This window comes from Somniosus microcephalus, chromosome 8, assembly GCF_052327205.1.
Source record: "Somniosus microcephalus isolate GS21.2 chromosome 8, FLI_Smic_1.0, whole genome shotgun sequence".
In the NCBI taxonomy this organism is placed as follows: domain Eukaryota; kingdom Metazoa; phylum Chordata; class Chondrichthyes; order Squaliformes; family Somniosidae; genus Somniosus; species Somniosus microcephalus.
In genome coordinates this window covers 9,859,713-9,871,075 of record NC_140994.1, presented here as the reverse complement: position 1 = coordinate 9,871,075, position 11,363 = coordinate 9,859,713, and the positions used below count along the sequence as shown (strand labels likewise).

At 51.0% G+C, this 11,363-nt stretch overlaps 1 protein-coding gene across 2 annotated transcripts in view; it reads left to right on the top strand.

Moving 5' to 3' along the window:
* Window positions 1-1,654: 1,654 nt before the first annotated feature.
* Window positions 1,655-11,363, top strand: part of dnmbp (dynamin binding protein) — a 120,279-nt gene continuing 110,570 nt past the window's right edge. For both annotated transcript variants that reach the window (XM_085994205.1, XM_085994204.1), the window contains exon 1: window positions 1,655-1,800. The gene's annotated coding sequence lies outside the window, so the exon portion shown is untranslated. The remainder of the gene's footprint in view (window positions 1,801-11,363) is intronic.

Below are 11,363 nucleotides of genomic sequence, written 5' to 3'. Positions count from 1 at the left end.
CGCCTCCAGTCCAGATCCAAGGTCGTCCCATCCTCTGTCATTGAATTACAGTTTGCAGACAACGCTTGCGTCTGCGCACACTTGGAGGTCGAACTCCAAACCATCATCAACACCTTCACCGAAGCGTACGAGAGCATGGGCCTTACACTAAACATCTGTAAGACAATGGTCCTCTACCAACCTGCCCCCGCCACACAGTACTGTCCCCTGATTATCAAAATCCATGACAAGGCCTTGGACAACGTGGACCACTTTCCATACCTCAGGAGCCTACTGTCAACAAGGGCAGACGTCGATGACGATGTCCAACACCGCCTTCAGTGTGCCAGTGCAGCCTTCGGTCGCCTGAGGAAGAGAGTGTTTGAAGACCAGGACCTCAAACCCGGCACCAAGCTCATGGTCTACAGAGCAGCAGTGATACCCACCCTGTTGTATGCCTCAGAGACATGGACCATGTACAGCAGGCACCTCAAAGCACTGGAGAGGTACCACCAACGCTGTCTCCGCAAGATCCTGCAAATCCATTGGCAGGATAGGCGCACCAACGTCAGTGTTCTTGCTCAGGCCAACATCCCCAGCATCAAAGCTTTGACCACGCTCGATCAGCTCCGATGGATGGGTCACATCGTCCGCATGCCCGATATGAGACTCCTAAAACAAGTGCTCTACTCGGAGCTCTGACACGGCAAGAGAGCCCCAGGTTGGCAGAGGAAATGCTTCAAGGACACCCTCAAAGCCTCCTTGAAAAAGTGTAACGTCCTCACCGACATCTGGGAATCCCTGGCCCAAGACCGCACAAAGTGGAGGAGAAGCATCCGGGAAGGCATCGAACACCTTGAGTCTCTTCGCCAGGAGCAAGCGGAAGCCAAGCGGAAGGAGCGCACGTCAACCCAAGCACCCCACCCACCTGTCCCTTCAATCACCATCTGCCCCACCTGTGACAGAGACTGTAGGTCCCGCATTGGACTCATCAGTCACCTGATAACTCATTTTTAATGTGGAAGCAAGTCATCCTCAGTTCCGAGGGACTGCCTAAGAGAAATATATATTGTGTGTATATAGCACTATATACATATTGTGTGTATATATAGCACTATATATATGTGTGTGTGTGTATATAGCACTTTATTATACATATATATATATATAGTGTGTATATTGTTAAATCCGTGAATCTTGATGTATGGTGTCCTTCAACAAATAGACAGAGACTGCAGAGGAACAATCAACAGGTGTTTACTGGATGAGGGTTACTCTAAAACTAACAGTACAGATCCCTACTCAGGGTTTATATACAGGTGTGGTCACTGCCGGTACTACAGTATACAGGAGCTGTAAAAAGTAGTTCTCCCCTTAAAGGTACATACACTACATATATAGCACTAGATATATATATAGTGTGTGTATATAGCACTAGATATATATATTGTGTATATAGCTCTAGATATATATTATGTGTGCACATAGCACTATATATAGTGTGTACATAGCACTATATATATATATATAGTGTAATAGCACTATATATATTGTGTGTGTATATAGCAGTAGATATATATATTGTGTGTGTATATAACACTATAGATATTATATGTGTGTATGTAGCACCGTGCAGGGGTTTCCATGGCAACATTTAAAACGGTCAGGACTGCGGCGGACTACCCCATTCCGAGCCACGCTCCCTCTCCTAATATGGCGAGGACCCCATGACGTCATGACGCGGGGAGGCCGGGAGTGTATCGAGGTTCGAGTGTAGCGAATCGGCCCGGGGGTGGCCGCCAGTGCGGAGCCTCAGCCCAGGTAAGGAGACCGCCCCTCCCAGCCCAGCCCTCCCCGGGGTAAGGGTGCAGACATCGCCCACCGCCGCCTGGATCCCACACACCCACTCTCTCTCTGGTGTGTTGTCAGGGTCCGGGAGCCGGGGGGATCCCAGTGGTGAGGTGTGTCATTGTAGCAACTCCACCGCTTGGTTACTGTTGCAGCTCAGGATGCTGTTCTGTCATGTGTCGGCAGACCGTGGCAATCCTCTTCTAAATCCCGTTCTCTTATATATGGTTGGGGTTTTTTTTTCTGGGGCAATCAAATTGTTGCAATGTGATTGATTCTTTGTGTCTCGGTTTCATCTCCGTTCATTCAGCCCGTTTAAGGAGCCAAATACCGTTAAATGTGTTTTAATGTACCCTTTTGTATATAGGATTAAAATTGTTAATGGAGGTTCCTAAGACGATCTGGTCATTGTCACATTGCTGTTTGTGGGAGCTTGCTGTGTGCAAATTGGCTGCCGCGTTTCCTACATTGCGACATTGCTTAACGTTTCTAAAGTACTTCGTTGGCTGTAAACCGTTTTGCGACGTCTGGTGGTTTGTGAAAGTCGCTATCGAAATGCAAGTCTTTTCTGTAATTGTCCAGTGTGATGCTGAGCAAGGTTACACCAGGAGGGTCCTGTGTTTCATCCCCCATCTGTGTGTGTGTGTGGTTGGTGGGGTAATGGAGGGGTTGTTAGTTGGTCTCAACCAAGGTAACGGTTGTAAAAGTAGCATAGCCAGGTGGTGAAGGATAGAATACTGGAGCCTAGTCATCAGTCGCTTACAAGCCTTTATTTACAAAGACACACATTACATACTCTGCACCCCTTCCCCAGCCTGCTCCCATAATATATATAACATGAGGGAGTCCCCAATTAATACCCACCGCCTGAATTCAATTAACATTTGACTTCAGTGCGCCGAGCTGCTGAGGTGGGGGTGGCGCAGTCAGCCAACGTTCCTGTCTCTGTTTTCCGAGCACTTACTCAAGTGACTCCTTGCGTGAGGGCCCCTGGGTTAGGAGAGGAGCGCGTTCAGTTGCGATGCCCCCCTCTGGTTCAGTAGCCCGTTGGCACTAGCACGTGAAGAATGACCAAACTGTGCCGAGGGCACGCAGTGCCGGTGGAACCCGCCCCCCCCCCAACATGACATGAAAAGAGGGCACAAAAGTGGAAGGGAGGGTGTGAAAAATCTGTAGCGAGTAGAGGTGGTTCTTTGTTGCAGAGGATGTGCTAAATAAATATTCTGCAGCAATCATTAACGGCAAGCTCAAGAACAGCGGAAGGGAGGTTATGTCACCAAGAAATTCAGAGACCTCCCCAAGGAGGAGTAACTCTTAAAGGAACAGTGTTGTCAGGAAATTCTGACCTGCAAGCTTGACATTCTTGAACAGTCAGCAGGATACAAGAGTATAACCTGTCTGTGCACTGGATGCACGGGTTTCCTTGACCCTAACATTGAGTGAGTTGTTCAGCAACCTTAGTGTTAGCAATGGCTGGGCAGACGAGCTTGACCCACTGGGTAGCAAACCTGGCGATCCGTCCCCGTGATGGGCTTCCGTCAATGCACCGCGGATTCTAACTTCACTGGGAAATGCTTTTTAAAATTCAGCCTCTTCAGCTCCTTTGATTTTTCTCAGTACACACCCCCCGCACCCCGGGAAGATGCCGGTTGCCGTGGGAGACGGGTCCAGAAGTTCTGCATGCTGAAAAGTACTTGACCCGATTCTTCTGTGTGAGCCCAGACAGTGAATGTAGGCGGGCTATTCAACAAGGTGTGGCATCACGGCAGTGCCGGATCCCGTCCCCTCGCAGTGTTAACGCGCGCGCGCACATCTCTCTGGGGATCACTGGCTGGCAGTCAGGAGCAGGAACCCGGCACATTTTAGTTTTATTTTCGAACCTCCTTCGTCCAGCTAAAGCACGCCCAAGGTCAGTGGGGCCCGGCCCAGGTCAGTCCAGGTGAGCCGCGTCCTGTCCGGCCCAGATCAGTCCAGGCCAGGTCAGGTAACTCGGCACAAACCAGCAATGGAACCCAAGGGCTTCCTGTTCAGTTTGACTCTGTACAACACCAGTCGTTGCTCTCGTCATTTGAGCCATGGTGTGGGAGCACCAATAAACTTGGAAACAAGTTCTAAAATGATTTATGCTCCACCCTGTCCCCATTCCAAAAGCAAATGTCTGCAAAAGAGTTCATGCTGGTAAAAATGGAAACAAACTGAGCCTAATTATACAGCCTCTCTCCCCGAATAAAGTGCAGCATCACTCTGAAACATTTTTAATGCGTTTTTGTGTTTATCACAGGCAGGTTGTTCAGTGCTGGGAGCAGATCAGTATCTAATTAGAGCAATCAGTGTCGGCATCAAACACTCCCAGGGCAGGTACAGCACGGGTTAGATACAGAGTAAAGCTCCCTCTACACTGTCCCATCAAACACTCCCAGGGCAGGTACAGCACGGGTTAGATACAGAGTAAAGCTCCCTCTACACTGTCCCATCAAACACTCCCAGGGCAGGTACAGCACGGGTTAGATACAGAGTAAAGCTCCCTCTACACTGTCCCATCAAACACTCCCAGAGCAGGTACAGCACGGATTAGATACAGAGTAAAGCTCCCTCTACACTGTCCCATCAAACACTCCTAGGGCAGGTACAGCACAAGTTAGATACAGAGTAAAGCTCCCTCTACACTGTCCCATCAAACACTCCCAGGGCAGGTACAGCACAGGTTAGATACAGAGTAAAGCTCCCTCTACACTGTCCCATCAAACACTCCCAGGGCAGGTACAGCACGGGTTAGATACAGAGTAAAGCTCCCTCTACACTGTCCCATCAAACACTCCCAGGGCAGGTACAGTACGGGTTAGATACAGAGTAAAGCTCCCTCTACACTCTCCCATCAAACACTCCCAGGGCAGGTACAGCACAGGTTAGATACAGAGTAAAGCTCCCTCTACACTGTCCCATCAAACACTCCCAGGGCAGGTACAGTACGGGTTAGATACAGAGTAAAGCTCCCTCTACACTGTCCCATCAAACACTCCCAGGGCAGGTACAGCACAGGTTAGATACAGAGTAAAGCTCCCTCTACACTGTCCAACAATGTTTTTCAGCTGTACTGTAAAAGTTTTACATTTTTTCCTGTTCTCACCCTGGCTGTGTTGTGGCCTCTGAGTGTGAATGCCAGATTATTGTACCGTGGGTTCATGTTGCTCGGGCTGGTTGAGATTGCCAAACTAATCTCACATGGGCTCCTTCCAACAGTTAGACAAGTCTGTCTGTCCCCCTCAGTCGGAGCCGCATTGAGCACAATCCCCGGATCTGAAAGATATTTTAATTAAAGAATGTGCCAAACATGTTCTTGTAAAATGCTTGTTGTGTTTGTCATATCACTGGACAGATTCCAGTACACACTGGGAGGGATCCAAGCAGTACAATGCAGTGCCATTAATTCCACATCGCCAATAAAACACGCCAGTGGCAGACCTGTACCCACCAGTACTGTACCCCAGTGTTATTCAGTGACAGATCTATACCCACCAATACTGTACCCCAGTGTTATACAGCGACAGACCTGTACCCACCAATACTGTACCCCAGTGTATACAGTGACAGACCTGTACCCACCAGTACTGTACCCCAGTGTATACAGTGACAGACCTGTACCCACCAGTACTGTACCCCAGTGTATACAGTGACAGACCTGTACCCACCAGTACTGTACCCCAGTGTTATACAGTGACAGACCTGTACCCACCTGTACTGTACCCCAGTGTTATACAGCGACAGACCTGTACCCACCAATACTGTACCCCAGTGTATACAGTGACAGACCTGTACCCACCAGTACTGTACCCCAGTGTATACAGTGACAGACCTGTACCCACCAGTACTGTACCCCAGTGTTATTCAGTGACAGACCTGTACCCACCAGTACTGTACCCCAGTGTTACAGTGACAGACCTGTACCCACCAATACTGTACCCCAGTGTTACAGTGACAGACCTGTACCCACCAGTACTGTACCCCAGTGTTAGTGACAGACCTGTACCCACCAATACTGTACCCCAGTGTTATTCAGTGACAGACCTGTACCCACCAGTACTGTACCCCAGTGTTATACAGTGACAGACCTGTACCCACCTGTACTGTACCCCAGTGTTATACAGCGACAGACCTGTACCCACCAATACTGTACCCCAGTGTTATACAGTGACAGACCTGTACCCACCAGTACTGTATCCCAGTGTTATACAGCGACAGACCTGTACCCACCAGTATTGCACCCCAGTGTTATACAGTGACAGACCTGTACCCACCAGTACTGTACCCCAGTGTTATACAGTGACAGACCTGTACCCACCAGTACTGTACCCCAGTGTTATACAATGACAGACCTGTACCCACCAGTACTGTATCCCAGTGTTATAGTGACAGACCTGTACCCACCAGTACTGTACCCCAGTGTTATACAGTGACAGACCTGTACCCACCAGTACTGTATCCCAGTGTTATACAGCGACAGACCTGTACCCACCAGTACTGCACCCCAGTGTTATACAGTGACAGACCTGTACCCACCAGTACTGTACCCCAGTGTTATACAGTGACAGACCTGTACCCACCAGTACTGTACCCCAGTGTTATACAGCGACAGACCTGTACCCACCAGTACTGTACCCCAGTGTTATACAATGACAGACCTGTACCCACCAGTACTGTACCCCAGTGTTATACAGTGACAGACCTGTATCCACCAGTACTGTAGGCCGGAGTTATACAGTGACAGACCTGTACCCACCAGTACTGTACCCCGGTGTTATATAGTGACAGACCTGTACCCACCAGTACTGTATCCCAGTGTTATAGTGACAGACCTGTACCCACCAGTACTGTATCCCAGTGTTATAGTGACAGACCTGTACCCACCAGTACTGTATCCCAGTATTATACAGTGACAGACCTGCACCCAGAGTACTGTACCCCAGTGTTCTACAGTGACAGACCTGTACCCACCAGTACTGTACCCGTGTTATACAATGACAGACCTTTACCCACCAGTACTGTACCCATGTTATACCATTATAGACCTGTACCCACCAGTACTGTACCCCAGTGTTATACAGTGACAGACCTGTGCCCGCCAGTACTGTACCCCAGTGTTATACAATGACAGACCTGTACCCACCAGTACTGTACCCCAGTGTTATACAGTGACAGACCTGTACCCACCAGTACTGTATCCCAGTGTTATACAGTGACAGACCTGTACCCACCCATACTGTACCCCAGTGTTATACAGTGACAGACCTGTATCCACCAGTACTGTACCCCAGTGTTATACAGTGACAGACCTGTACCCACCAGTACTGTACCCCAGTGTTATACAGTGACAGACCTGTACCCACCAGTACTGGTAGGCCTGTGTTATACAGTGCCAGACCTGTACCCAGAGTACTGTACCCCAGTGTTCTACAGTGACAGACCTGTACCCACCAGTACTGTAGGCCTGTGTTATACAGTGCCAGACCTGTACCCACCAGTCCTGTAGGCCAGTGTTATACAGTGACAGACCTGTACCCACCCATACTGTACCCCAGTGTTCTACAGTGACAGACCTGTACCCACCAGTACTGTACCCCAGTGTTATACAGTGACAGACCTGTATCCACCAGTACTGTACCCCAGTGTTATACAGTGACAGACCTGTACCCACCAGTACTGGTAGGCCTGTGTTATACAGTGACAGACCTGTACCCACCAGTCCTGTAGGCCAGTGCTATACAGTGACAGACCTGTACCCACCAGTACTGTAGGCCAGTGTTACACAGTGACAGACCTGTACCCACCTGTACCCACCAGGCCTGTACCGCAGTGTTATACAGGGACAGGCCTGTACCCCAGTGTTATACAGGGACAGGCCTGTACCCCAGTGTTATACAAGGACAGGCCTGTACCCCAGTGTTATACAGGGACAGGCCTGTACCCCAGTGTTATACAGGGACAGGCCTGTACCCCAGTGTTATACAGGGACAGGCCTGTACCCCAGTGTTATACAGGGACAGGCCTGTACCCCAGTGTTATACAGGGACAGGCCTGTACCCCAGTGTTATACAGGGACAGGCCTGTACCCCAGTGTTATACAGGGACTGGCCTGTACCCCAGTGTTATACAGGGACAGGCCTGTACCCCAGTGTTATACAGGGGCAGGCCTGTACCCCAGTGTTATACAGGGACTGGCCTGTACCCCAGTGTTATACAGGGACTGGCCTGTACCCCAGTGTTATACAGGGACTGGCCTGTACCCCAGTGTTATACAGGGACAGGCCTGTACCCCAGTGTTATGCAGGGACAGGCCTGTACCCGTGTTATACAGGGACTGGCCTGTACCCCAGTGTTATACAGGGACAGGCCTGTACCCCCGTGTTATACAGGGACAGGCCTGTACCCCAGTGTTATGTAGGGACAGGCCTGTACCCCCCTGTTATACAGGGACAGGCCTGTACCCCCGTGTTATACAGGGACAGGCCTGTACCCCCGTGTTATACAGGGACAGGCCTGTACCCCCGTGTTATACAGGGACAGGCCTGTACCCCAGTGTTATGCAGGGACAGGCCTGTACCCGTGTTATACAGGGACTGGCCTGTACCCCAGTGTTATACAGGGACAGGCCTGTACCCCAGTGTTATGCAGGGACAGGCCTGTACCCCAGGGTTATACAGGGGCAGGCCTGTACCCCAGTGTTATACAGGGACAGGCCTGTACCCCCGTGTTATACAGGGACAGGCCTGTACCCCAGTGTTATGCAGGGACAGGCCTGTACCCCAGTGTTATGCAGGGACAGGCCTGTACCCGTGTTATACAGGGACTGGCCTGTACCCCAGTGTTATACAGGGACAGGCCTGTACCCCAGTGTTATGCAGGGACAGGCCTGTACCCCGGCGTTATACAGGGACAGGCCTGTACCCCAGGGTTGTACAGGGACAGGCCTGTACCCCAGTGTTATACAGGGACAGGCCTATCTATAATACACTCGAGTGTTATTCAGCTGAAAATGCCATCCAGACACAACCCAGCTTGAGGACAGAATCTGTAATTACATTGCTGGATGTATTTCGAAGTTAAACTGAGCGTCGTATTAGGACCCTCCCAGATCCACCTTGCAATTTACCAAACTCCGAGGGATGGTGTCATGTCTGTGCAGTCGCTCGCCATCTGTCGGGTAATGAAGTGCGAGGGAGATGGGAGAGGGACTGGAGCCAAACTAGATGGGGCTGTTGTACTGCGTGTGATAGCTGCACATGTGCTGCCACAGGCCACTGAGAACACATCATAGGAACAGCAGGAGGCCATTCAGCCCCTCGAGCCTGTTCCACCACGCAATCAGATCATGGCTGATCCGCACCTCGACTCCATTTACCTGCCTTTGCTCCATATCCCTCGATGCCCAACAGAAATCTATCGATTTCAGTCTTGAAAGTGTCAATTGACCCCTGGTCTCAACAGCTTTTTGGGGGAGAGAGTTCCCGATTTCCACCACCCTTTGTGTGAAGAAGTGCTTCCTGACATCACCCCTGAGCGGCCTGGCTCTAATTCTCAGATTTTGCCCCCTTCATCTGGACCCCCCCTTCCCCTCCCCTGCAACCAGAGGAAATAGCTTTTCTGTATCTGCCCTTCTGAATTCCTCCGTCATTTTCAAGACGTCAATCAGATCACCCCTCGACCTTCTAAACTCGAAGGAATGCAGACCAAATTTATGCAACCTGCCCTTGTAATGTAACCCTTTAAACCGCGCTATCATTCTGGTGACTCTGTGCTGTACCCCTGTACCCACCAGTACACAACATCTCCTTCCTGGGGTGCGGTGCCCAGAACCGAACCCGGTGACTCCAGGTGGGGTCTGACCAAGGCTCCGAACAACTGAAGCATCAATTCCTCACACTTGTATTCCAGCCCCCTCGAGGTAAAGTCTGACATTCCCCATCAGCCTGCCCCTTGCGCCAAGTCCTGCTCACCCTTCACCTCGACCCTTGTGAAAGGCGCTGTTTAAATGCAAGCTCGCTCTTTCCTTTTTGAAGTAATCTTGCAGTGGCCCAGTGTGTCAGTGTGCCAGTGCACTGCACCGGGCAAAGGTGGAATGATTCTGACTCTCGCCCGGGGTTGGGGAGGAGGCCACGCTCACCAGCTCCGAGGGAAGAGGAGTGACATCGTGGACAGGCATCTATATGAGCCTCTCCTTCACATACAGGCAACTCTCTTTATTATCCGGCACCAATGGGACCGGCGTGGTGCCGGTTTATCAAAAAGTCCGGATTACAGAGAGATATAGTTAAAAGGTACGAGAGCGCTGTACACAGCAACAAATCCAGGCTTCCCTGTTGCTTAGCAACATGTGCAGGAACTCCGGCCACAGACCAAGCATCCCTGTTGCTTAGCAACAAGTGCACGAACCCCCAGTTACACAGCCACAGATCCAGGAACTGCCACTAATATGAAGCAAAACTTACCTGAACCTACTCCTGAATTTTGCCGGTTAACAGAGATTTCCGGTTATTTTAGGTGCCGGTTAAGAGAGTGTCCTGTATATGGTGGTCAGCTGATCTCCGCCAGGGCAGTGGGAGGGATGGGGGGGTCCTACAATCAACCTCCCCTGGGCGAGGGGACTAGAATGAGCGAGGATTCCCACTCCTGGTTGCTGGGGGGGGGGCGCGGGGGTGGGTGGTAACCGAGGCGCCGTGAGATACAACGGGCAGGATCTCTGCCTCTGCCATGGTGTGGAGCCGGGGATTGCCAACCCAGAACCTGATCCCTGAGCACAGGCCGGTGTGGATGTGGCACTCGTGGGTCACTTCGCCCGTGGGCCTTGCCCACTGTGTTTGGTTTCACCATTGGCAGGTTGCCGGCCTCGCTGGCTGCTTAACCCTTGGCAACGTCAGAGAGCCCAAAAAAATGGGAGCGGGTAATCTGCAGGAACACAGCAGCCGTGATCTCGGCCCGTGGTGCCTTCAGTGCTGGATCTGGGCCCAGGGGAAACTGAGTCAGCACATCGGGTGAGAGCTGGTCTCTGCGGAGGCTGCCTGCATTATACTGCAAATCCAGCATTCAAAACCACTATTGTACCTAACCGCAAAGGCATGTGAGCTGTTGGCAGGATAGACCAGGGCCGGGGGGCTGGGTGGAGGCTCTCTCCTCATTCCCCCTTTTCTCTGGCTCTTGATGTGACAGTGTAGAGGGAGCTTTACTCTGTATCTAACCTGTGCTGTACCTGCCCTGGGAGTGTTTGATGGGGACAGTTTAGAGGGAGCTTTACTCTGTATCTAACCCGTGCTGTACCTGCCCTGGGAGTGTTTGATGGGACAGTGTAGAGGGAGCTTTACTCTGTATCTAACCCGTGCTGTACCTGCCCTGGGAGTGTTTGATGGGACAGTGTAGAGGGAGCTTTACACTCTATCTAACCCGTGCTGTACCTGCCCTGGGAGTGTTTGATGGGACCTTGTGTACAAAAGCAGAAAGATATTCCATTCATCAACATTGGCATCTTTCACTTCAATGAGCGTGAT